Genomic DNA, 26,483 nt, shown 5'->3' with positions numbered 1-26,483 from the left:
ACTTGACTTTTCAGTTACACATTGGACACAGGAACACTCAAACATCCTATGTTCACTACAAGACATGATAGTTTCCAAACACTTACAGACACGCATAAACGTACGCACCTTAGTGATCCGTGTAAAAGCAGATCAATGTGGGTACACTTACTTAACCTTCAATGAAGGTGAAGCGGTACCAATCGCATACAAATCACACCTGTACACAAACGCAGTAATGCGTTTCACTTCAACAGAAAAATCCTGACAGCAGTTCAGACCACTGTAGCAAGAGAAAGAGCACTGGATCAGGAGAAGCGCATAATCGTCGTCACCTCAGTACCAGCCTTAGAGGCTGTTATGAAGGCTAGCATTCCAAATGCAAAAGCCTTACATCCGGGATTGCATTGCTGAATTGGGCTAACTCTTACTGCAACGGATGTTGAATATAGATTTAATCCAAAACACAAGCATTTCGGCAATCCGAACAAGAATATCCTCAATCAAATGAACTCATGCCTCTAGATCAGTATGAATATATTATTTACACTGACGGATCTGCTTAACCGGCCATAGGGAGAAAGCAACAATACAGCGCAGCATGTGCTATCGTTAAAGGTCGCATGCGGGATTGAAAGTTCCATCTAAGTTGCACTAAAACACAATCTCTAGGAGACTACACTGCACAGTTAGCAGAATTAAAAGTACTAATACTGGCACTTGTAAATACGGATCACGAATTCCCCACACTAATTTTGTGTGATTTTTTTCACTGTGTGCAGTCATACAATGAGTGCTTACATCATTGGGAACAAAACCGGTTTAAAGACGCAAAAGGTGGGGGCGTGGCTTGGAGGGCGACGATGGCGGTCGCAGCTTAGAAGAGCTCCCGCCAGCCCGGACATAATCTGTTTATTTATCCTGGCCCCCGAGCCCGCTAACTGTCTTGCCTGAGTGGCGAGTGTTCCTGGCAGCACCCAGATCTCTCCGGTGTGCCGACTCGCTCCTTCTGCCGCTCCGGTGAGCCGAGATCGTCTGCAGCGAGGTGCGGCCTGGAGTCTGTAGGCGGAGCCGGGACCTCGATTTTCGGAGTCGGCGGCCGGCGGCCGGTGGTCGGGCCGGTCGGGCGATTCCCTGGCCAGGGACTGCAGCGCCGTAGGTTGGAGGAGCCACTGTGGGGCCCGGTGGAGCGGCCTTGTGCATCGCGGCGACCCCTAGACAACGCGGAGGCGCTGCGGCCTGTGCGGACCCCGAGCAGCCGGGGCCTTGAGTTTCGCGACCTCGGGCTGGCCCGGGCCCGGATTGCGGTGAGTCGCCGCGGATCGCCCCTGGTGTTGGTGGGGCAGTTGCAGTGCCCGCAGAGACCGCCGGACAAGTGCAGGGGGTGCCCGGAGGGGTGGCTCACGGCTGGGGCCCGACTGCCCGGTGGGCTGGACTTTGATGGTGGCGTGAAATCAGAGGCGCGCTTCCTTTGCCTGGGCCCGGGGCTGCCTGGAACCGGGGGCGCGACGGGGGAGATCCCGGCCTGATTCTGCTGTGGCGGTGGGGAGGCTTCAGGCCCTAGGGACACCGGAGGGGGACTGCGGCCTGCCTGGCCCTGGAGACGCCGGGGCCTCGAGTTTGGCGATCCCCGCCCGGCAACATCTTCATTGGCTCTTGGACAGGGGAGCGAACGCTGTGCGGCCTGGGGTGCAGGAGGGTCGAGTGGCACATCAGGATTGGGGTGCTGAGACTGTTGCAGCTGTGCTAGCTGAGACGGTGGTTCTGAGGTATATAGAGCTGTCCGGTGGGGCCCATATCCGAGCCTGGAGAGACACACCTGCTGCCCTGGTGTCGACCCGACGATAGCACACGACGGATTGTGAGTGCCCCCCCTCCCCCCCCCACTCTAGTGTGCCTGCTTGTGAAGTGCAGTGAAGAGACTTGTGGCCCGGGGGGTGGTGTGGTGTCTGCGCCATTCAGCTGGAGGAGCCTGGAGCCTGCCCCGCATCTACTGCACCGGGATCCAAACGGGGCCCGGGGGAGCCTAGAGGACCGGTGTGGCTTGGTTTCCCGGTGATTCGGGGCCCTACTGTGCACGCCCTAGTTCACAGAACTTGGCGGGGGTCTGGACCTGGACCTTTGAGACCCTGAGCAGGTGAGGAGACGGATCTATATTTGCACTTCTGGTTGGGACAGACGTCTTCTGCCGGGGGCCTGCCGCCCGGGGCTTTGCAGTGGTGCCCGGTCTCTGGGGGTGCTCGTTGGGGACGGCCTCCGGGCCTTGACTGTGGTTACATTGGGCCCCCCGAGTGGACTCTGTTGTTGGATTGCCGGGGGTGCAGGGCCTGCCGTGGGCGCGGAGCGGTCCCCCCTATTCCTACTAACCATGACGAGAGGCGGAGGCGGCGCTGGTTCCGCCAAGCAAGGACCGATCGACAAATTTACTGGAACCAGTGGGGGATCCGGGGCCTCCGGGGGCGGCCAGGGCACGGTTCCTGATAACGCGGCCCTGATGGCCGCCATTACACAATCCAGGGACATGCTTGATGCCAAGATTGGTGCGGTTGGAGCCGATGTCATGCTACTACGTCAGGACCTCCGCAATGCTGTTGCTCGCATCACAGAAACCGAAACCCGGATTACAGGGGTGAAAGATGATGTAGTTACCCTGAAGAAGAAAGTGGTGGAAATGGACAGGATCCAAAAGGGGCTGGCACTCCGCGTCGAGGATGCAGAAGGGCGAGCGCGCAGGAACAATCTGCGTTTCGTGGGCTTTCCAGAGGACTGCGAGAAGGGGTCCATGGATGCGTTCCTGACGCGCTGGCTGGAGAGCTGGCTACCCCCGGACGTCCTGTCGCGCTGCTTTGTGGTGGAGCGCGCCCATAGAGCCCTGATGCAGAAACCGCCGGTGGGAGAACAGCCACGTCTGGTCATCGCTAAAATCCTCAACTTCCACGACAGAGACACTATACTCCGTGAAGCGAGGGCCAAGGAGACTTTGCTGTTTGACAATCACAGGATTATGATTTTCCCAGACTATACTAAGCTGGTGCAGCAACAACGCCGTTCCTTCCAGGATGCGAAGGCCAAATTGCGCGGTCTGAAGATCCAATATTCGCTGTTGTACCCGGCTCGTCTTCGAGTCGTCTTTCAATCCAAGACCCACTTTTTTGATACCCCGGAGGCAGTGTTTGGCTGGACTGATGAGACGACCAGGCTCCGACCGAACGCCCAGCCGGGCTTGAACCCTGGATCATCGCGTGGGTCATCGCAGGAAAGGGGCGAATCCTCCGTCAGGGGTAAAAGACACAGGAAATCTCGATCGCGGCGCCGCTCCCGATCCGGGGGTGGCCCTCTGGATGGTGCACAGTCTGACACTGCTCAATCCGGGACTGGGAATTGAAGGCCATGGGACCTCTTTCTTGCTTCCCTGGCAGCTCTTCGTCACTGGACTTTGCAGGAGGCCCTGAGTGGTTGCCACGTTGATCGAGTGACTAGCACCTGGAGTGGTGAGATCTGGGACATGGCTTGACACAGGAGGGGCGATATGGGCGTTGTTGGACTGCCTCGCTCCGTTTGGGCTGTGGGACAATTGTGGTTCAATGGGGCTCGGGGTACTGACCCATGGGCGGCCTAGTCCTCTCACGTTCGAGGGGGGGCCCTAAGGGGAGGTACTGTTAGTTGGGGAGAGTAGGGGGATCCATTGGTATGGGTGGCTTTGGGCGCTCTGTTTTGGGCCTGAAGCTCCCCATGCCGCGACAGATACTTCAGTGTTTCATGAGGTATAGGGGTGGGGGAGGGGGGATAGACGGATGTTGGGTAGTTGGGGGGGTTGTGTTAGTAGGCAGGGATGGGGTGGTATGGGGTGTTTTGACAGGGATGCATGTGATTTTTGCTGCAGTGATATATATGGTACTAGGCGCTTGGGCTGGGTCCTGGGGTTTTCAGAGACTTTCCCATCGAGACTATGGGTGATTTCCCGGAGAAGGCGCTCGCTAGTGGCTCTATGCGAATTCTAAGTTGGAATGTCAGGGGGATGCTGGACAAAATTAAGCGTGGGGCAGTGCTGCGCTGGGGTAAGAGGGACTCAGCGGATGTCATGCTGTTACAGGAGACACATATGTTGGGCACGAAGGTACTGAGTTTACATCGTTTTGGATATACCCAGGTGTTTCATGCAGGTTTCTCCAGGGGCTCGAGGGGGGTAGCCATCCTCATTCATCGACGACTATCATATACCCACGAGCGTCATTGGCTCGATCCCCAAGGTCGATATGTGTTTGTTAAGGGTATGATTGGTGCGGAGCCCGTGGTGTTTGGCAGTGTGTATGCTCCTCCTCCTCTACAATGGTCCCTGGCAGAGCGCCTATTCGAATTGTGGGCCGAGATCCCGGATTCCTTGGCTGTGATCGGTGGTGACTGGAACGATGTGGTGGATGTGTGCCTGGACAGAAAGAGACTGCAAGGGGCCGCGGTGGCAGCCTCCCCTACACGTCTGAAGGCAATGATTGATGGGTTGGGCTGGGTGGACGCCTGGAGACATTTGCATGTCAGGACGCGCGAGTACACGTATGTGTCTGCTGTGCATGGCTCCTTCTCCCGGTTGGACTGTGTGTTTGTTCCAGGGGCCTTTCTCGACAGAGTGAAGAAGGCCGGGGGCTGTCTGACCACTCCCCGGTCGTAGTACGGATCGGACTGCGCAAGTCGCACCAACCGTTCCGGTGGCGGATGTCCTCGTGGCATCTCCAGCAGGCAGATTATACGACACACATGCGCGGCGCGATTGCCCAATACTGGCAGGAGAACCTGACAGAGGGAATGGATAGTATGACGGTCTGGGAGGCCATGAAGCCCATGTTGAGGGGCGTGGATATAGCCTGGTGTGCTGCTGCCCGTCGAAGACGCCAGGAGGCCACAGTGGCAGCTGCGGCTAAGGTGGGAGTGTTGGAGAATCGGTGTCGGGAGGACGATGGCGATGTAGCGCTACCACTGCTCCTACAGGCGCAGCAATCCTACGCCTCGGTCCTACTAGACAAGGCTCGACAAGCCTGGCTGGCCACACGGAGCAGGGTTTACCATTGGGGCGACAAGTCCTGCACCATGCTCCACCGGCTGTGTCAACAAACTCTACAGCCGATTACTCTACCGGGCCTCACAGACGGAGATGGGATTGCCATGACGGATCCTGCTGCCCTTGCGGCGAGCTTTGCTGGCTACTATGCGGTACAATACGCCCCCAGGGACAGTCTCCCACCAGAGGCGATTGACAAGTTCATAGCTGACCTTCCCCCGTGCGATATCGGATGAAGCCAGAACAGCCCTAGACCTTCCCTTGACGGCGGAGGAACTGGGTGATGCACTGGGACAACTCAACACGGGTAAGGCGCCCGGACCGAGTGGATTTCCCAGTGAATTCTACAAGAAATTCCACTTGCAGCTGGGACCGCACTATTGGCGGGCTTTGGAAGCAGCGCGGGAATGTGGTAGCTTACCAGTGGACTGGCGTCAGGCTGAAATCGTAGTCTTCCAGAAACCGGGCAGGCCTCCCGACAGACACGAGTCGTATCGCCCAATATCTCTAATCAACTTTGAAGCCAAATTGTTGGCCAAAGCGTTGGCGAATCGTCTCCTCCCATATATAGCGGACTTGGTCCACCCGGATCAGGCAGGCTTTATGCCGGGTAGAGCGACAAGACACAATATCAGACGTGCGCAGGTGGCGGTGGACGCGATGGGGGCGACTGGGGAGCAGGCGGCGCTCCTGCTGGCGGACATTGACAGGGCATTCGACTCTGTCAGCTGGACTTACCTCTTCGCTCTTTTACCGCGCCTCAATCTGGGTCCGGTTTTTGTCTCATACGTCAGGCTGTTATACACGGACATCACCGCCTCGGTGCGTATTTCAGGAGCCATATCGGAGAGATTTCCGGTTGCTAGGGGGACACGGCAGGGGTGCCCCCTGTCCCCTTACCTCTTTGCGTTGGTCATGGAACCTCTGGCTGCGTGGGTGCGCATTGATGCGCAGCTTCGTGGCTTTGTGTGGGGAGCGGGACTTTCGGACAGGATCGCGCTATACGCGGATGATGTCCTTTTCTTTCTGACCGACCTTAATCGTTCGGGCCCTCGAATCTTGGAAATAATGCGCATTTTTTGAGACGTTTCGGGACTCTTCCTCAACCCGCGCAAATCGACTCTTTGGCTACTGGGGGGAAAGTCCGAGGCATTCCCTTGGGCCTCGGCTCTACAGGAGGCGATCGGCGGACTGAAATATCTGGGAGTTTTCCTGTCGGAGTCTGCTGCAATTGCATGGGAGCGTAACATACAGCCGGTATGGGACAAGGTTCAATCAGACATCAAAACTTGGTCGCGCATGCCTCTTAATATTTATGGCAGGTCTGCAATTTTCAAGATGGTCGCACTTCCTAGACTCTTGTATCAACTGCAAAACCATCCACACAGGGTGGACCCGCAGTGGTTCCGTTGGGTGAATTCACTGCTGGGTCGATTTTTATGGGCTGGGGGTGCTTCCAGAGTGGCGCTGCGGACTTGTTTCTTGTCCACGTACTGTGGAGGTCTTGCAACATCGGACATTCTATCCTACTACCAAGCCTCCCATTTGTTGGTTCTAAACGAGTGGTGGTACGGTGGACATGGTGATCCGGCATACGCCCTAGAACATCTTCTGATGGGGGACGCCACGCTTCATACACTTTTGTATTCGGCCGGGCAGCGGAAAAAACTGCCGCAGGCTACTCAGGTAGTCTTCCTGATTTGGAGACAGGTGCTGCGCCGCATGGGCTGGTGGGGTCGGCTGACGGCCGAAACTCCACTTTGGAACAACGGACAGCTCCCTGCGCTGGCCTCGTTGCAGGGGTTTGGTGGCTGGGACTCCATAGGGATCTCGTCACTTGGCCATGTTCTTACCGGGACTACCCTCAAATCCTTTCAAGCTCTTAGCGCCGAATTTGACATGCCCAGGACCCAATTTTTTAAATACCTACAGCTCCGTCATGCTCTTGCACCGAGTCTGGTGGGGCTAGACCGACTTCCAGAGTTTAGCCCCGTGGAAGCTAAGCTTTTCATGGGAGACCTGGGAGATAAAAAAGTCTCCAAAATCTACCAAACGCTAGTCACTCATTGCTCCTCTTCCCTTATGTCGTTGAAGGCTTCCTGGGAGATGGATGTCGGTCCTTTGGATGAGGATGACTGGAGGGAGGCGCTGGAGTCCCCCCGTGGGGCGGCAATAGCTGTGAGACTGCGGTTTATACAGTATAAATACCTGCATAGGGCCTATTACACCAGAGAGAGACTGTGGAAGGCTGGCCTTATTGCTACCCCGGAATGCCTGCGTTGCGGGATTGAGAGAGGCACACTGGTGCATACTGTGTGGTCGTGTGTGGGCCTAACCCTGTTCTGGAATGGAGTGAGGAACTGCTTATCGGAGGTGCTGGGGTGGGATCTTCCTCGTACGCCCAGACTGGGTCTTCTACATATCCTGGATCAAGTAGGTGGTAACATCTATAAGCGTCATCTCCTTCTGCTGGGCCTCGTTGTGGCCAAGCGGGATTTGGCAAGGGCATGGAAGAGTGACCGTGCTCCCCCGCTTGGCGCCTGGAGGGCGGGCTTGGATTTCCTCATGGGGTTGGAATTGCCAGTGTTTGAGGCCAGGGGCTGCCCCCTGAAACATTATAAGATCTGGAAGCGGTGGGCAGACTACAGGGAACTGACCTTGGAGCCTCCCGTTGACATGGATGATGGACTGCCTACCGGTAGAGATCTCGGGGCCTAGGTGGCTCCAGGACGCCTATTTTGCTTTAATTTGTATACTGCAGCTGATAGTGATCACGTGCACCGGGCTAGGGTGGGATAAGGGGTGGGTAGTGGGGGGTTTTGGGGCTGTTGGGTGGGGACAGGGGTGCGGGAAGGGGGCCAGTTGAACGTTTAAGCTATTCATGCATTCTGTTGTATGTTGACCACTGACAGTGTTCTCCTGATTCTGGAGAACTGTACGTATGATTTGCTTAAAACTTCTAATAAACACGGTTGTGAAAAAAAAAAAAAAGACGCAAAAGGTGGCACATTTAAGAATAAAATGCTATGGGAACAGCTACTTGAATTGAAAAACGAAATACCACAGGCTCACGTGATACACACACCGAGTCATCAACGTGATGGCGTTCATATTGAAGGGAATTTGTTGGCTGATGAAGCAGCCAAGGGGGCTGTACGCACAGCTTCCGTAGCTGCACTCACTCGTTCTAAAACGAGAATAGATGGCGAGATTATGGTGGCTGTCATTGCTTCGTGCAAAGGCAGCTCAGCAGTACCAAAGAAATTTCCACCTAAGTACTCCTACAAGTTAGATGCAAACATTATTCCCTATGCTCAGATTCCTGGAGTGGGGGATACAGTAATACCAAATATGGATCGTAGGCAAGGTTTAATTATTGCTGCACACGAGGGTTTGGGCTCTGTACATACAGGCGTTACATCGACTATTGCTTTACTAAAACAGCGCTATTGGTGGCCTGGCCTAACAAAACAAACTAAATACTATGTCTTGAAATGTGACATCTGCCAGCAGATGAAGGGGTCCACCATAGAACGCCCGGCACAGACACCATTGTTAAAATCAGACAAACCGCTCGCATGTGTGTATCTGGGCCACTGCTGCCCCTTACAATCTGATGGGGCTTACAAGTATGGTTGCTCATGCTCAAGAGTCCTATGGGTATGGCCTCAGCGCTCAGCTAACGCTCGCACTGTTATCAAAAATGTGCAAGTCTTTATAGGGACATACGCAGTTAGCACGTTACATTCTGACCGTGGCCCGGCGTTTAGCTCTCTGGCTTACAAAGAGGCCATGGAAAGTATGGACGTACCATCCTGAGGGAATTTCGGTTGTGGAGAGGAAAAACCAGGACTTAAAGCAATCTTTAACAGCTAGGGTATTAGGCAAGGGCGGTAGTTGGGTCAATCATCTCCACGGGGTACAGCGATTACTCAATAACCAGCCAAGAAGTTCTCATATGAGGTACTATTTGGGACGAGAATGTGGGTACCTGATCTTGATTGTGAAGGCGCAGTGGCGGATGAGAAACCATTTGATATCCATGATTGTCTGGCTGTTTTACAGGATCTATATGAATCCAGGACACAACAAAGCAACATCCACTTAAAACAGACCGCCACTCGGGAAGTCAATGCAGTCACGGTAAGACTTGTCTGATTCCCAAAAGTCGGTGATCTGGTCAGAGAGAAAATAGCAGACAAAAAAAAGCATTTGGACCCTCATACAGAAAACCTGTACCTGTCCCAGAAGTTCAAAGAACAAGAACTGTACTTTTTCTGCCTCTTGCTGGGAAAAAGGAGTGAAGATTTGTCTCAATCGACCTAATCAAACCACACTATGTGGCCTATACTGAACAGTAGGCCTCGAGGACTCCACAGTAGCAGACACCCTCCTTTAGCTACTATCCAAGAAGTTCAAACAGAAAGACTCATCACGTTTGAAGAGTCTCCTGTGCGGAATGAAGGACTAATCAGCAATGCTATGGAACTTGTTCCCTTGAACCCGAAGTTCAAAATCAAACTCAAAATAACAAACAAGTTGCAATTAGACCAAATACAGACGTCTACATCAACATGCCTCGACAAGAGCAAAATGAAATTTCAACAAATCCCAATGGAATTCCAACAATTGATCGAACTGCTTCTGGCTACTTCATGAACTTTGATATGTTTTCCTTGGATCCAAGTGAACTGGAAAAAACGCCATCCCAACAAACTCACAAGCAACAAGTCAAGAACTTTCTGCACTTTCTCAAAAAGACTTACCTGGTATCACTTGGTTAGAACGCTGGGTAATTACTGGGATACTATTTTTTCATTTCTGGCTAGGCTTAGTTATAACTTTTAGCATGCTTATTAATGAACGATACCTTCAACATCGGCTCCACAGCCCAAAAAGTAAATTTAATTCTGAAGCCACATCAGTCTCCACATCGTGAACAAAGCAAAAAGACTTGTCATCAGTGAACATTACAGCAGTTCCTATACCGGACGGTATAAATTGGGGCAAGGTTGATTTCAAAATATTTGGTCCTACTCAACTTTTACAAATTTCTCATGTATTTAAAATTTCATCAAGTGATATCATTACCTTCAGTACATTTTTTGATGATTGGGACTCTAAAAATGACAATAACATTGTCTGATTTAGAAAAATCTGCTGCATTTCCGAAACACTGAAATGTTAGAAGGTAATTCAGACTATGACACTTTGTACTGTTACCAACATTATGGTTATCATTTCCTAAACAAATCTATTTCACCTAGAAATGTGTTTGAGTACCACCAGTGGGAACATTGCCCTACACCACCAATAAGTAGTTCGCAAACATTTGCACAGAATTATTCATATTTTTAACACCACTGACCCTATCTCATATTATTATAAGGTTACACCGACATCGGTACTGAAATTTATGTTGACAAACATCAAACATATTTACTCTGCTTCCTTTATTGCCCACTTGTCTGAACAGGTTGTTGACCTATGTAAGGACACATTAGACTTAAAATCAGTCTGGGGTTCTAGAGACTGGCAAGTCCAGGGAACGGAAGCGCTATTTAGAGCATGCCTCATTCCACAGCAGATATTTCTAAATGGCACTGTACAACAGACATCCTGTCTTGGACTAGCCAAGAACAAGGACATGAACATACCTCGGTTTCCAAAACCATCACAAATGGAGGGGTGGCAAAATTCGACTTCAGAAGAAGGGGCAACAATGGATGACATTTTACAGTACAATAGATCAGACTCTAATTGCAAAGAATGGTTGGTTTGACCCAAACAGATGTCAAAAAAGATTCTTGGGTATTACCGAAGGGTACAGTATCCATACGCCAGACCCATGCTATGTACAGAGAGAACACCCAGGGGTTGTGACATCCTAAAGTGTTGGGAAGTTTTGCCTTGATTGGCTAGAAACCTCAACACTCACAGAAGTCAATCAATCAATCAAGGCATTTGTAGAGCGCACTACTTACCCGGAGGGTCTCAAGGCGCTTGGGGGGGGGGGTTCTGCTACTGCTCGAACAGCCAGGTCTTGAGCTTCTTCCTGAAGGAGAGGTGGTCTTGGGTCAGGCGCAGGTCGGTCGGGAGGGAGTTCCAGGTCTTGGCGGCCAGGTAGGAGAAGGACCTTCCTCCTGTTGTCGTTCTTCGGATGCGGGGGACGGCGGCGAGGGCGTGACTGACTGATCGGAGATGGCGCTTGGGAGCGTAGAAGTTGATGCGGTTGTTGAGGTAGCTCGGGCCTTGATCGTGTAGGGCTTTGTGTGCGTGGGTGAGGAGACGGAAGGTGATTCTTTTGTTGACGGGGAGCCAATGCAGGTTTCTCAGATGTCCGGAGATGTGGCTGTGTCGTGGGATGTCGAGGATGAGTCTGGCTGAGGTGTTCTGGATCCGCTGGAGTCTCTTCTGGAGCTTGGCGGTGGTTCCGGCGTAGAGGGCGTTGCCGTAGTCCAGTCGGCTGCTGACGAGGGCCTGGGTGACCGTCTTCCTGGTTTCGGTGGGGATCCATCGGAAGATCTTCCGTAGCATGCGCAGGATGTTGAAGCACGACGAGGGGCCGGCGTTGACTTGTCTGGTCATGGAGAGGGAGGAGTCCAGGATGAAGCCCAGGTTGCGTGCGTGGTCTGTCGGTTTGGGTGCGGTGCCCAGGGCGGGGGGCCACCAGGAGTCGTCCCAGGCGGAGGGCGAGGAGCCCAGGATGAGGACCTCCGTCTTGTCTGAGTTCAGTTTCAGGCGGCTGGTCGTCATCCACTCGGCTACGTTTTTCATCCCTTCGTGAAGGTCGGCTCTGGCGGCGGCGGGGTCGTTGGTCAGGGAGAGGATCAGCTGGGTGTCGTCAGCGTAGGAGATGATGTTGAGGTTGTGTTGGCGTGCGATGGCCGCGAGGGGGCTCATGTAGACGTTGAAGAGGGTGGGGCTCAGCGAGGATCCTTGAGGGACGCCGCAGATGACTTCGGTGGCTTCTGACTTGTACGGTGGTAGACGGACTCTCTGTGTTCTTCCGTCGAGGAAGGAGATGATCCATTCCAGTGCCTTCTCCTGGATTCCGACGTTGCTGAGGCGCTGCACTAGGGTGCGGTGGCAGACAGTGTCGAAAGCTGCGGAGAGGTCTAGGAGGATGAGGGGCGCTGTTTCCCCGTTGTCCATCAGGGCTCGGATGTCATCGGTGGCAGCGATGAGGGCGGTCTCGGTGCTGTGGTTGGCTCAGAAGCCAGACTGTGAGCGGTCGAGGGATCCATTCGTCTCGCGGAAGGCGGCCAGCTGTTTGTTGACGGTCTTCTCGATGACTTTGGCTGGAAACGGGAGGAGCGAGATGGGGCGGTAATTCTTGAGTTCGGTGGGGTCCGCTGTAGGTTTCTTGAGAAGGGCGCTGAGTTCGGCGTGCTTCCAGCTCTCCGGGAAGGTGGCGGTGTTGAAGGAGGTGTTGATGATGTCCCGCAGGTGGGGTGCGATGACAGCGTCGGCCTTGTTGAAGACGTGGTGAGGGAAGGGGTCGGTGGGAGATCCGGAGTGGATGGAGTTCATCATGCGGACGGTGTCTTCGGTGCTGATTGGCGTCCAGGCGCGGAGGGTGGTGGTGGGGGGCGGTGGATCGTTTGTGGCGTGCGTCGGTTGAGTGCTGAAGCTGTAGTGTATGTCCGCGATCTTGTTGTGGAAGTAGGAGGCGAGGGAGTTGCAGAGGTCTTGCGATGGGGTGATGTCGTTGTTTCTGGCGTTGGGGTTGGAGAGCTCTTTCACGATGTTGAAGAGTTCCTTGCAGTTGTGTGCGTTGTTGTCCAGCCGGTCCTTGAATGCAGTTTTCTTGGTGGCGCGGATCAGTTGGTGGTGCTTCCGGGTGGCAAGCTTGAGGGTGGTCATGTTGTCCGGTGTTGGTTCCCTTCTCCAGGCTTTCTCGAGGGCTCGGCAGTTCTTCTTGGAGCTCTTGAGTTCGTCGGTGAACCATGGGGCCTTCTTGCTGCCGGGTCTGCTGGGCGGGGTCCTCAGTGGGGCGAGTTCGTCCGCGCAGTTGCTGATCCACTTCGTGAGGTTGTCGGCGGCCTGGCTGGGGTTCGCTGAGCTGGCGGGAGGGTGCTGGCTCAGGGAAGCGGCGAGCTGGTCGGCTGTGATCTTTTTCCAGCTTCTTCGAGCAACCTGTTGCTGGTGGTGGTGGATCGTCGTTCTTTTGAAGGTGAAGTGGACGCAGCTGTGGTCCGTCCAGTGGAGTCCGGTGGCGTGGCTGAAGGCGATGTCTTTGCTGGATGAGAAGACGGCGTCGAGTGTGTGTCCGGCGAGGTGGGTGGGGGTGGTCATCAGCTGCTTGAGTCCAAGGTTAGCGAGGTTGTCCAGCAGGGTGATGGTGTGTCGGTCGTTGTTGTTCTCCAGGTGGAAGTTGAAGTCCCCCAGGAGGATGTAGTCGGCGGAGGTGAGGGCATGCGGGCTGATGAGGTCGGCGATGTCCTCGCTGAACTGTGTGCGTGGTCCCGGGGGTCGGTAGATCAGGGTGCCTCTGAGGGTGGTTTTGGGGTCCGTGTGGATCTGGAAGTGCAGGTGCTCGGCGGTTGGCAGGGCGTCGTCGATGTGGATGGTGTCTCTGTAGATGATGGCGATGCCTCCTCCAGTCTGGTTGTCGCGGTCTCTTCGGGTGATCTTGTAGCCCTCTGGGATGGCGATGGCAATGTCGGGTGCTGAGGAGTCGTTCATCCAGGTTTCCGTGAGGAAGGCGACGTCAGGAGCTGTGGTGTCTAGGAGGTTCCAGAGTTCGACGGCGTGTCTGTGGACGGAGCGGGTGTTGAGGAGGATGCACTTCAGGTGGTTGCTGCTGGTGTTCGGCTTGGCGGATGCTGGTGCGGGGCAGGTCCGGATGCAGGTGAACTTGCAGGCGTGGCAGCTGAAGGGTCCGTGGGTTCTTCTCGGGGTGGCTCGGTAGCATCCCGGGATTCGGCCGGTGTTGAGTGCGTTGAGGGTGGCGGCGTCGTAGGTCCGGCGGGTGGGCTGGTGTCTGCGGGGCCCAGGGGTCCTGGCACTGGGCGCGGTCCAGGCGCGGACGGGCGCAGACGGGCTTGCCTTTGGCGCGCCCGCTGCGCGTGCACGCTGCGCGTTTGCCACTCTGCGATATGTGGAGAGTGGGGGGGCGGAGCGCGGGAGGGCAGCTGGGAGGCGGGAGCGGGGAGGGCACAGAAGGGAAGAGGGCGTGGCCACGTGAACGGCGGCAGGAAGCGGGGAGCGGGGCGGGCACAGGGGGACAACCAGGTGGGATACACAACAAGGAGACAAAATGCAGGAGGGCACAGGGGGGACAGCCAAGTGGGAGGTACAGTAATGAGGGAAAAAGGAGAAAACACGTCAGCAGTAAAATACAGAGAAACGGGCAGCCGAGTCCTACCGTGGACGGCGGAGCCGGCCCAGGGGGGGGAGCGCTCACAGAGTGCGAGCGGAGCTATGCAGCAGGGCAGGCCGCCGAGGAGGGCGGACCTGCGAGGAGAGCGAGGCTGGGAGCAGCAGCAAGGGGAGAGGGCACCGGCGCAGCTGGTGGCCGTGCGGCGCGGGAGTGTCCTGCAAGCAACACTTAGCCTTACTCTTGCAAGACATCGATCTTGGGGATTTTTTACTAGGTCCCAGGAAACACCGCCAGAAACACTTCATATATGCTGGCATTTATGCTGCCTATAATGAAATTTGGAAAATATCCCAACAAGAGGCCGCAGAGAGGATACGGGAAATAGACCGTATTAACTTGGAGAAATCTCTAGCAGTGGCAGACAATGGGTTAACAACTTTTACTGCAATCTCTGAGTAGCGATACGCTAAATCCGTGAAGCAACAACTCTAAACCAAAATAGCATTACACGTGATAGAGTGAGATTGCACCGTTTTTGGATTATTGTATCTACAAAAGCACTCCTGGAGAGCAAGTACTGTGAACACATGGTACAATATCTGGGCGCACCTCGCCTAAGGGAACTGAGCGCCTCTTGGTTCCTATTGTTTAGACCAGTCTGGATGGACTGCATCTTACTTGTTCTTCGATACCTATTTTGCGGTGAATAATGCATGTTGGATCTCTGTCTGACACGAGCTACGGACACACCTACGGACTTGAATACCAGGCTGGAACCCTTCAGGTTTCATGCTCGGCAATGTCCCCAGCGTATTCCTATATTGATGGCTGCATTCCTCGAGAACCTGCAGGTACCTTTTACAACTGGGCTGAGCATCAGCTCCACCACTAGCACCCAGGTATCGACTACAGCACCAGCTGCCTCTGCACCAGCTATTGGAAGTTCTGAGTATCATCTGTGCTCCGTTTACACACTCTGCGAGCAGCCAGGACATTTAATCTATAATTAGCTCATCATGTGCTACATTTCAATTCAATTCAACTACATTTGGAACATTTCCTAAAATTGACACTTTCGCTAGAAAAACATGGCCTTCAATAGCTTGTAGTGGTTCGACCTATATATACAAAATCATCTAGGACTTTTGCTTAAGTAACATTTCCAAAAACTGATTTTCAGAAGACTTTTCACCTCGTAGAGTATTTTTCAATGTTCTTAATGTTCTAGAAATATGTTTTTACATGGCTCACTGATAATTTTATGCACTGCTACCTAGTAAAAATAGTAGTTCGCTAGCATTCTATCATTGTTAACTATTCGGAAGAGGAGTGGGTGTTATGTTCTATATAGGTACCCTAATATAGGCCCGGGTAACATCATACCCCTTCATCTACATTACCTCTCCTACACTACACTGTTACGAGCCTTTTAGGATTGAACCTTTACCTAGTTCTAGTCCTGGCTGCAGAAGTAGGGTTTCTCCTCAACAATAGAGTCCTATAACTCCATCAATAGACTCGCACAGTATGAATGAATATTCATAAGGGTTCTTGGAAACCAGCAGGGGCTGCACCACCTTCCCCACCATAGCTAAGCACACGGTTCATCCCATAAGTCATCCTCAAATCCAACAATGGCTAAACACAAGTAACAAAGGAACCCTAGATACTTTCTGCATAAATACAGAGCATCTTGCTAGTATTAGGCAGCTGGAAACGAGACTTCCAAACCCACACACTGACCAGAGACGCTGAGGCTCCTGCATGCAGACGCTCCAGCTGACAGTGGTCTAACACATCCCTTGCGGGGTATCCAACTCGAGGATGGGCTCCTACATTCTCACCCTTCAGGTAATGGGGTTCGACTAAAACCTAGAGAGAGTACGCGCACTATCTTTCATCATGCCTTTTATATTCTTGTATGTATTCAGGACTATTGCAAAATGATAGAACTGTACTATCCTTTTATCTTCATCGTACTGCTAACCATATATATTTGCTACTGTCTAACAGTTGTAGCAGCACATCTATTTAACACTAGAAGAACAACTGTACAATAAATACTTATTGTAACACGCCCAACTGTTTCTTCTGTGTAAACTCTCGGAGACCGAATAAGTGAGCACGAGTGACTGAGTAAAAAGTAGTGCATTTTTTCCACGATCCTCAGTGCATTGTTTCCACGATCCTCAGGGATCAGGGTTGTCATGTTCTAAGGTTGCCAGAAACTATTCTTTCCCAGATAAGTGGAGATACTAGTGGCACTGTGAGCTAGCTAATGCAAACAGGCTAACATTTCTCGGTGGGGGTGCTCAGAATCAGTCTGCCACCAAACCCACAGTTTATGTTGGTTAATGTAGGAACTACATGACAAGAGTTGATTGACATAGATTAGAGGAGTGTGTGCGGTACAGAGGGGCGTGTGGTGCTTTGACATAGAGTGGCACAGAGAGGGGGTGTGGTGCATTGGCATAGAGTGCATAGGCACAGTGGCATGTGTGGTGCATTGGCATAGACTTCATTGAAGCAGAGTGGCATGTGTGGTGCATTGGCATAGAAAGCATTGGCGCAGAATGGTGTGTTTGGTGCATTGGCATAGAGTGCACTGGCGCAAAGTGGCATGCGTGGTGCATTGGCATAGAGTGGCATGTGTGGTACACTGGCATAGAGTGCATTGGCACGGAGGTGCACAGTGGTTCAGAATAGATTAGTGTTCTATGCAGTGATGTGTAGTGGCGTAGAGTGCATTGGTACAGAGGTCAGTAGAGTGGTGCAGAGCAGAATAGACCACCTGATAGTGCTTTTTCTTTTTAACCATGTTTCACACCAGCAGAGTGAAAGGCAAAAAAGTGCTGGGGTCCTCTCTGACTGGGCGAAGAATAAAGATGTTAAAAGAATTTTAAACGCAGATGTACGTGTAGTTCAATCAACTTCAGACAAGAGGCTACAGCCTTTGTTCAAACTGTAGCTTCAACCTGTCAAGACAAAGCCATCTTCCTGAGAAGCAAGATAATACCTGCTAACTCTTAAAAACACTGGAACTGCAGAGATAGGTTTGCTTGTGAAGCCAACTGAATTTACTGAAGCTACGGCTTCTCACAAGACTGCGTACGTCATTCATCCACATCTTGTGTCATGGGGTTCTGTAGATCGAATTTCCCAAAGTAATTTTGGGCTGAACTGTATCACACATTCTGTGTTGTGCTTTACCGCAGTTGTCTTATTTGAAATGGTTCCATATATATATGCTTCTGAGAAATTCTGCAACCTGAAGGGTAAAAAAAAAAAAACTACTGAAGATTGCAGAATGTTGCCAACAAACTCCTCATTGGAAATCTGCAAACCCAATGCCCAAAATACTTTGAGGGAGGTGGGGGAGTTCCTTGGAAAGGACTGGACGTGAGATGTGGAGTGTGGCTTGTTTTTTGTTTTTGTTTTATAAAGTGGGGAACTCGACCCAAAGACATTAAAGCTTTTTACATAGGCACCAGTTACATTACACAAGCAAACTTTCATTAATTTTGAAGCCCTTGACAAAAAGGTCTCTCAAATATCCCCCCCATACCCCTTGCACTTTGAGAGTGGTATGTACATTGACCTGCCAATGAAAGCTGTGATTCAGGTAGGAAGCTTCTAGCCATGAAGCCAGTAGGATCGTTTTGGGGCAAAGATCTATTCCTAATGGGGGGCGGAGCTTGCTCGCGACCAAGATGGCCGCTTGAGCCCTTAGCTCCGTAACGTCGTTTGAATATCCTGAAATTATCCCACAGCATTTCACTGCCTTGATTCCTTCCCTGCCGAGATTTGGTTGTCGGAGCGCGCCCGCGAGGCGGGGAGCAAACTCCGGTCCTTCTCCCTCTAGCCTTTCTGGAGACATGAGCGCTGGAGGCTAGCCGTTCAGCAAGGCCTGAAATCCCTGAGCTCGAGTAGCATTGAGGGAGGAGCCACATCTGCTGGCGTGCCGCGAAAACACCTGTGAACTGACCGATGCTGAGGAGGTCCGGGAGGCCAGTGGTGATCTTCTGCCAAGGAGGACTGCGAGGCACAGAACGGCGTTAGAGAGATCGTTGCTTCTGAGAAGTAGTGCAGCGGATAGATATCTGGGGTGTTTCCGACTGGAGCCGAGGGACTGCATTGGTGCTCAAAGTCGCGGGGTTATGCGCGCATACAGCTGAAGATTGGAGATCGCCTGCCAGAGCTGGACGGCATTAGTGGGCACTGCAGGGCGCCAGTGAGATTGACTGCAGCCCTAAACGGAGAGGCCGTGGACGCGGTGCACCGGGCCAGACCTACTCCGCCAGGGGTTCGCTATTTTGCGACGCAGCGCCCAGAGCAAGGAGCGCCTAGTCAAGAGGTAGGGCGCTTCGGTCAGGAGTGGTGTGTCTCGGGCCTGCGCTTAGGGAGTCAGCGACAGCAAAAAACCCCGCTGCTGAGTGCTGGTTGGAGCTTTGGCCGAGGCGTGCCACATGGTGGAATTGGCAGTCTGGGAGTGACGCACAAGCGAAGTAAGCCGGTGTGCTTGTGGACAGTGACAAACTGGGGCCCATGCACGTCACAGGGCTGAAATATTGAGGGCTGGTGAGTCTGCCCGGTGTGGCAGTGTTCAGGATCTGGGCCAGTACATAAGAGTCTTGCAGAGTGTGGCCCTGGAGGTGATTTCCAGACTGGGGTAATGATTTGTGAGAGGGCCTGGGAACAACAATGTGGTATCTTCCTGGTGCACAAGTTTTGATCAGGGTATGCAACTCAGGGCATTGTACACGCACACACAATCCTGAGGTCCGGGAGACTGGGACTGGTGAGAGGAGTGGGCCCCTGAGGACGTACCTACCGAGCCACCCTTCCTAAAGAGACAGCCTTATTGTTAGGCGGAGAACGGGAGGCTGAGATCGCCAGACGTGCATCACGATCACCCTGGCCACACCGAGACCGGGGCACGGCTGCAGTGAAATTGCGGGATCTTGACTGGTGGGCCCAATTGGAGTCAACTATGGGCAAAGTTGACAGAGCACAACCCAAACTCTCCTTTAAGCAGAAACGGTCGAAATCGCATGACGCTGCTACAGAGGAGGCCTCCAGGATGCCCGCCTCTGCAGCTGAAGACCCTAGTCCGGACATTCCTCGTATGCTCCTGTCCATGGAAAAGAGTTTGCAAAGTGGCATCACTTCCCTGGGCACAGAAATTGATGCTCTCTCCTACAGGATGGATAGAATGGTGGAACGACTGGACAAACACACAGAACAATTGGACATGTCCGAACGGAGGCTTACGGAGGTGGAAGAGGCGCACACCACACTAGATGCGGATCACAAGCAACTCGGGAGGGTCCTACGCGTTCTACAAGATAAAACAGAAGATTTCGAGGCCCGTTCACGTAGCTGTAATCTCAGATTCACTGGCCTTCCGGTGTCAACTCCCACTGGTAATATGGAACAAATCATTGAGAAGCTGTTGGTCAACCTCCTAGGAGAAGGAGTCTTCTCCAATATGTTTGCGGTGGAGAGATCGCATCGTTCCATAGGGCCCAGACCGCCTCCAGGGGCACAACCGCGACCAATTATTGCAAAACTGCTCAATTACCGGGACAGAGACGCTGCCCTGCGGCTGGCATGAGAAAAGCAGTCATTGGTGTACGAAGGCTCTACGATATCGCTATTTCTGGACTACACTATACGTGTGCAGGAGGCACGCAAACAGTTTTTTCTCATGAAAAAGCAATTACGTGACTTGGGCATGGACTATGCCATGCTGTATCCTGCTAAGCTATGGGTCAACAGACAAGGCCGCTCTCATCTTTACAGACCCGAAGGTCCTACAGAAGGCCCTGAAAGGTTGGTCCAAAGAGCAACACCGGAGCCCGTTGCAGCACCTGCTTGATGAAGTTAAGCAAAGGATCTGTGCACACGCCTACTTATCACAGTATAAATGCTGTAAGTGAGTGTACAAATAAAACAGAAAATGATGAAAAGATGTTGATAGATGTGTTCTTTCAAATCAGGTTTATTCCAGATGCCCAGCCAACACGTGTTTCGTCAGGGGGTTTACCCAAGACTTCCTCAGGGCTCTAATGGGCAATTATTCAAGGTTGTAGCAGAGTGGCTAAATACTCTCCGCCGGTTTTACTTCCGTCCCGGCTGTCGTGTAGTATAGGCAATGTTGCTTGCACGGATAAAATCTTGGGTTGGTGAGTACCACGTCAACCAAAAAAGGCACCATCAGTGTGCTCCTCTGGAAAGCAGTCCGAGTACCACTGCCATCTACTGCGTCCGCGTGTGTATGCGGAAATCACGTGGAAGCTGGGCGGGGGTTAGAATGTGAATGTCCCAGACCGCACGAAGACATCAATGATGGTACCATGGGTCATCGGGCCCAGGTGAGGGAAGAGGGAAAGCCTTATACTATTTTACACTGGCCTAAGTAGCTAGGGATTGCTCAGTCGGAGATGCTGTATATCTATACAAGATGACGTAGGAGGGACGGGGAAGGTGAATGTTTGCATTGTTTTCTTTGTTAACCGAGTGACCTCTGCCCACGAGTGACTCACACTAGAGTGGTAATTTTTGTTTTGGGGGATAAAGGGGGGGCTTAGTGGGAGTTTTCTGGGATGCTGCGCAACCGATTTGTGGGTGGTCTGCCGTGGGTAGGGGGAGGAGGGGGAGGGAATGCTGTTAGGTTGTTTTGGTTTTTTATGGTCTTAACTTGGTCATTTCATGGTGTTCACATTGCACATACACTGCACAGGTCAGGATGCGTTATGAGATTTGAAACACAATATGACGACATCTAACGGGGTTAGCGCTCCAAAGGCGATAGACTCCCTCGTCGCTTTGACGAGGAATGTTTGGGGGCTAAACGATTATCGTAAATGATGCAATGTATTGAGCTATTTCAATAGGCAGAACATTGATATAGCCTTAGTACAGGAGACGCATCACCCACTGACTAGTGCTATGTTACGCAGTAGAGGTCTGCTGGGTAATATTAATATCTCAGGATTTCCAACTTATGCCCGAGGGGTGCTGACCTGGGTTAACCCTAGATCTGACTACACTATTGAGCAGTTGACCTCAAATGGGGATGGCCGCTTTGTGATCTCCAAATGTCAGGGTAGGGGCGTTGACCTTATAATAGCGAATGTATATGGACCCAATTATGACTGCCTGGAGTTTTACACAACATTAGCAAATACGGCAAATAGATACCCGAGCGCACAGTTTCTCTGGGGTGGAGACTTTAATTTGGTCAGAAATGCCAATTTGGATAGGTCTGGAGGCCCAGTGAGGAGGCCTGTGGCAGCGGCTAGAGCATTGGAGAGTGTTATGGTTGGCATGGATCTTAGCGATGTATGGTGAGTGCGTCACCCAGACAAGGGAGGTTTTACACATGTTTTTGCCTATTATAATTTGCACACTCGTATAGACTACTGGTTAGCTTCTACGTCACTCATGGCACAGATTTGTGGCTGGTTGGTACTCCCACGTACACGGTCGGATCACTTACCACTTCTGCTGGTTCTTGCTACACCTAAGAAGTCTATACCGCCGTTCACATGGCTGTTTCCCCCTTATTCACTGCTGGACCCCCTCTTCAAAGAAGAACTTACAGACGCTATACATACATTTTCTGCTATTATTGTAGGGTTGGTGGATAGCTTTCGGACCGTTTAGGAGGCCTTCAAAGTGTATATAAGGGGTATGGCAATGGCCAAGCACTCGGGGGTTCTCCGTTCTATACGTCAGAGGCTAGCGGACCTAGAACAGAAGCTGGGAACCTTGGAAGCACGTCAAATGGCTGGTGAGGGAGAGGGGCTCACAAGCAAAATTAAAGCTCTGCTGGGTGAATACTAGGAAGCTGCAGATAGCAATGTCAAACATTTGGGCAAATACGCTACAGCCCGTGTCTATGGGGAGGGAGATAGGCCTGGTCCGGTACTAGCACAGATCTTGAAGGCTAAGCGCAGCAAAATGCTGATCACGGAGCTTAGGTCACCGGAGGGTGAGATGCCTACTGAAGAAGCGGACATCGCGAATAGGCTCAAACTATTTTATTCGGAATTATATTCTTCCCGCTCTTCAGGCGCGGATGATGAAATTCTTGATTATCTAGAGCATATCAAATTGCCATTCCTCACCAATACGAACAGGGAGTTCTTTATGTACCCCATTGAAAAAGACAAAATTATAGAGACCCTGGCGGGAATGAAAACAACTAGCTCCCAAGGGGCAGATGGCCTCACTGATGGCTTTTATAAAGCCTTTATTGAATTATTACTCCCCCATCTTTCTGCGCTATCAGACGACATGTGTGTATCGGGCACGATGCCACAGACTATGAGGGAGGCGGTTATTGTCGCCATCCCTAAACCGGGTAAACCTTTAGAGGAGTGTGGGTCTTATCGACCGCTTTCATTGCTTAATGTCGATACCAAGTTATTTGCTAAGATATTGGCTAATCGCTTAGCTCCCCTGGCTCCGCTGCTGGTAGCTCCTGAGCAGGCGGGGTTTATCCCTGATAGGAACCTTACTTAGAATCTCCGCACAGTGTTTGTAACTATGCAACTTGTTAAACAAGATACTAAGACCGTTGCGGTCTTCCTTGACATGGAGAAGGCCTTTGATTCGGTCGAATGGTCTTTCATGCGACAAGTATTGACTAGGATGGGACTGGGCTCAGTCTTCCTCCAATTGATTGGTGCATTATATAATGCACCCACGCACGAATAAGACTGGGTAACTTGGTTACGGATGTCTTCGCTACATCCAGAGGGACTAGGCAGGGATGTCCATTGTCCCCCATGTAAGATGCTTTGGTTGCCGAGCCTTTGGCGTGCGCACTAAGTGAGTATCATGGCCATAAAGGTATCAGATTCCCGAGCTATAAGATTGAGGTGTCTACATACGCAGATGACACGTTATTATACATCCGCGCCCCAGAAAACAATCTTTCCTCTGTCCTCATGGAGATGGTACACTTTGGAGCGTTATCGGGTTTGCGGGTCAATTGGCCTAAATCCATTGTCTTCCCACTCACCCCTGTTACGGCACACTTTGTGATGGATTACCCTTTACAATGGTCCACAGACGCAATTCGGTATCTGGGAATCCGGCTGCATATAGATTCAGAGATCGAGTTTAGAGAAAACTATGGTACTGCAGTTGATAAATTGGAGGATGACGTTCAGACCTGGATCAGGTTGCCGTGGTCTTTAATTGGCCGGGTCTCCATTATGAAGATGGTGATAAAGCCCTGATTCCTGTTCCTTTTTATGAATATCCCTATAGTTTTACCACGCTCTTTCTTTCACAGGCTCAACAAATCACTGATAAAATTGGCTTGGGCGGGTAAACAAGTACGTACAATGGCAGATACTCACATTACCATATCACATGGGGGGATTGGGTGCGCCAGATTTCAATCTATATTACAGAGCGGCACAAGGTGCTCAAGCTTATTATTGGATGCATGGCGCATCGGACATATAGTTTCTCCGCATGGAAAAACTCTTTGCCGATCCACTCCCCCTTCCGGCCCTGATATTTGAACCCACAGATCGGAGAACGGGGATCCTAGACTCCATTAATTCGACATGCCACGCCTGGCATAATTTGTTGCAACTGCAGGCGGGAGCGCGGCTGTATTCACCGGCTATGCCGATTTAATGCACTCTTTGGTTGGCCCCCTGTAGGGACGCACACATTGAACATAACAACGATGGGAGACCTGTTTCAGGATGGAGTGGTTAAGACATGGGAGGAGGCTCTGGGCCCTGAAGACTCTGGTACCTTGTTGCAACATTTTCAGTTCTATAGAGTGCGTAGAGCTCTGCACGAGTTGCTGGGGGATGACCTGAATGAACCCCCGGAGGTGCTGGAACTGTCTTCTATTATAAAAACTAAGACCCCCGCAAGATAGTCTCAAACATATTTAAGTTAACTATGTCTCACAGAGCGAATCAATACACTAATGCCAGGCCGGCCTGGCAACGAGATTTCCAATTTACTATAGATGACTATGTGGAACTACTGCTGCACTAACACGAGACGCATCTCATTACATGGAAGGCATAGATTGATACACTTCAAATATGTGACTAGAGTGTATTATACCCCAGAGAGACTACACAGGTACGGTTTGAGGGAGGATTCAGCCGGCGGCAGGTGCCACGCCCAAGCAGCGGATTTTATGCATCTAGGGGCTGTGCCCGGGAGCATTCAAATATTGGGAGGCTAGCTTCCTGGAATTGGGGAAAATCATAGATATGGAGCTCACTCCTGATCCTGCAATATCTCTTTTGGGTTATTCTAAAAAGTTGCCTTAGGCGATACGCAGACTTGTTGACATGGGTGTACTCATGACGAAGCGCAGGGTAGCAATGTTAGATGAGAGGCCCCATCCCTAATATATCACAATGGTCACACGAAATTCTTTATTGCTGTACACAATCAGAGAATTTCAGCTAACTGCTCGCACCCCGGAGCAGGCCTAAGAACTTCTGTGGGTTATACACAACATACCTGCTTAACAGGGCTGTGGAGCCTGACGACTAGACAACTGCAGAACCTGAGAATATTAGTACCTCAGCCATTAATTAGTAGTTTGTGGTACGCATGCAACAGTGCTCTCTCCAATGTGAAATCAGTGGGTTACCCAGACTTACAGGATGCGCAGTTGCTTCGATGTGAGATCCGATGGGTGTGGAGACAATCATTATGAGGGGTACCGCATCTATTTGTAACATTCTTCTGCAACAACTGTTATGCTTTAATATACGTTGTACATACTCCTGACTACAGTAAAACATGATGTTTTTTTTTTATGTTAGCCGTTTTTAGTACACCAATGACATGATTCATATATAGTCTCTGGTATATTTCGGATATGAAACGCTACCTGCCGCCTGGGATGTTGGCCTCATAGCTGTGTAAAGTGTTCACTAATGTCAAGCCGCCGGCCCCAGGGTTGTAGGCGTGAGGCTGTGACTGACATTTTCCTTCAATAAACAACCTAACAAAAACATAAAAAAAAAAATAAAAAAAAGATCTGTTCCTAATGTGCTGATTAGCTGGAGTCTACAAGGGTGACCCCGATCATAAAAAAAATGTTAAAACGAGGAATCATACAATTCTTGTGTATGTGGTTTCTAAAGTGTTTGTGGCAAGACCACAGAGCTACCTCAGGCAAAGTAGAAGACTAGCTGGCACACGCTTTCCATTAGTTAAAGACCATGAGACATAAAGGGGTTGAGGGGACATAAAGGGGTTGATGACATCATTCAGCGTTTTGCCCCGGTCGGGTCCCCAGCCCTACTGTCTTCTCAGGCACAGTTTGTTGTCAGTCTGAGTTTTCCTGTAGAAGGCTAATGTGGCTCGCCATATCCTAGACTGTGGTACAACCACTGAATTAACGGCCTACCACGCAACCATGGTCAGATGTAAAACCTAGTATAATTAAGTAGCTGATCAAGTAACTGTGCAATTATGCAAATGGAGGAGGAAATAGGTATAAGCAGCCGAAATGGCTTCAAGCGCAACACAAAGTGGCTGCCTGTGCTGAAGGAAGATGCTTGCGTTGAGAGACTTGGCCCACACACTCTACAGTTCGAGCACCTCACTGCTTTCTCACAAAAAGATACCTTGAATTATCTACCTGCCGCTTGATGCTGTCCTCTTTAAAATGTGCTTTCATTAAAGGTAGATGAAATTAAAGGGTTGGTGCGCCTGCACATATTTCAATCAAAGAATGGATAAAAATGCATTTAATCGTCACAATGGCATTACACTGATTGCTAGAGTGCCAGCTCTAACAAGCAACATGAGGGAGGACGGAAGGATGTTGGTGGTGATTAACGCAGGACAGAGGGTAGGGTGGTGTGCCAGGGGTGGGTAAACTAGTTGAGACATTTGGGAGAAGTGTGGGGGAAACCAATGCAAGGGACGGAGCAGCAAAAGCAAGGATGAATTAAGGACTGCAGAGACATGCAAAAACTCTCTTCAAGGCATGCAAATGGTATTTTAAAGATCTGTGAAATACTTTGGTGAGACAAAGATAAGACGCCAGACACTGCCCACAGTAGCTCAAGGACGAGTGTATGTCCTGAAAACTGCATCAGCCCAGGATGAGATACA

The sequence above is a fragment of the Lissotriton helveticus genome, chromosome 2_1, assembly GCF_964261635.1.
Source record: "Lissotriton helveticus chromosome 2_1, aLisHel1.1, whole genome shotgun sequence".
Classification (NCBI taxonomy): Eukaryota; Metazoa; Chordata; class Amphibia; order Caudata; family Salamandridae; genus Lissotriton; species Lissotriton helveticus.
Note: the sequence above shows the minus strand (reverse complement) of the source record.